We start from the raw sequence: 742 nt of genomic DNA, 5'->3' as shown, positions 1-742 counted from the left end.
TTTAGGATTTTCTATGTATAGTATCATGTCATCGGCAAACAGTGACAGTTTTACTTCTTCTTTTCTGATTTGGATTCCTTTTATTTCTTTTTCTTCTCTGAGTGCTGTGGCTAGGACTTCCAATATTATGTTGAATAATAGTGGACATCCTTGTCTTATTCCTGATCTTAGAGGAAATGCTTTCAGTTTTTCACCATTGAGAATTATGTTTGCTGTGGGTTTGTCATATATGGCTTTTATTATGTTGAGGTAGTTTCTCTATGCCCACTTTCTGGAGAGTTTTTATCATAAACGGTTGTTGAATTTTGTCAAAAGCTTTAATAATGATGTTTTAAACAACTACTTTTTGGTTTTTTGCCATTCCATGGGGCTTGTGGGATCTCAGTTCCCCAACCAGGGATCGAACCTGGGCCCCCTGCAGTGGAAGCACAGAGTCCTAACCACTGGACCACCAGGGAATTCCCTAAACAACTACTTTCAGGATGCATGTAGCTCAGTGTATATGAGTAAATAAATGTGATAACATTCAGCAATGCATTGTGGTTACTATAGGACACTTGTAAATATTATTCTATGAATGCATATTTAACAAGCTCTTAACACAGTATTATTTTAGTGAATGAAAATACTATCATTCTATGATGCATGTGGTGAAATTTTAAGAACACTTCTTATAAAGATGTTTCTTACAAGCTACTTGATATTTTTCAGAACAGTGGTATTTCAGTGAAGGGAACTTATA

The 742-nt window shown here is 35.3% G+C and overlaps 1 non-coding gene across 1 annotated transcript; it reads right to left on the bottom strand.

Annotated features, from left to right (window-relative positions):
• Positions 1–385: 385 nt before the first annotated feature.
• TRNAG-UCC (transfer RNA glycine (anticodon UCC)) lies at positions 386–458 on the bottom strand. Its single transcript has one exon. It is a non-coding gene; the product is annotated as a tRNA-Gly (tRNA).
• Between the last annotated feature and the right edge of the window lie 284 nt (positions 459–742).

Source organism: Physeter macrocephalus, chromosome 9, assembly GCF_002837175.3.
Source record: "Physeter macrocephalus isolate SW-GA chromosome 9, ASM283717v5, whole genome shotgun sequence".
In the NCBI taxonomy this organism is placed as follows: Eukaryota; Metazoa; Chordata; class Mammalia; order Artiodactyla; family Physeteridae; genus Physeter; species Physeter macrocephalus.
This window is presented reverse-complemented; position numbering and strand designations above follow the sequence as displayed.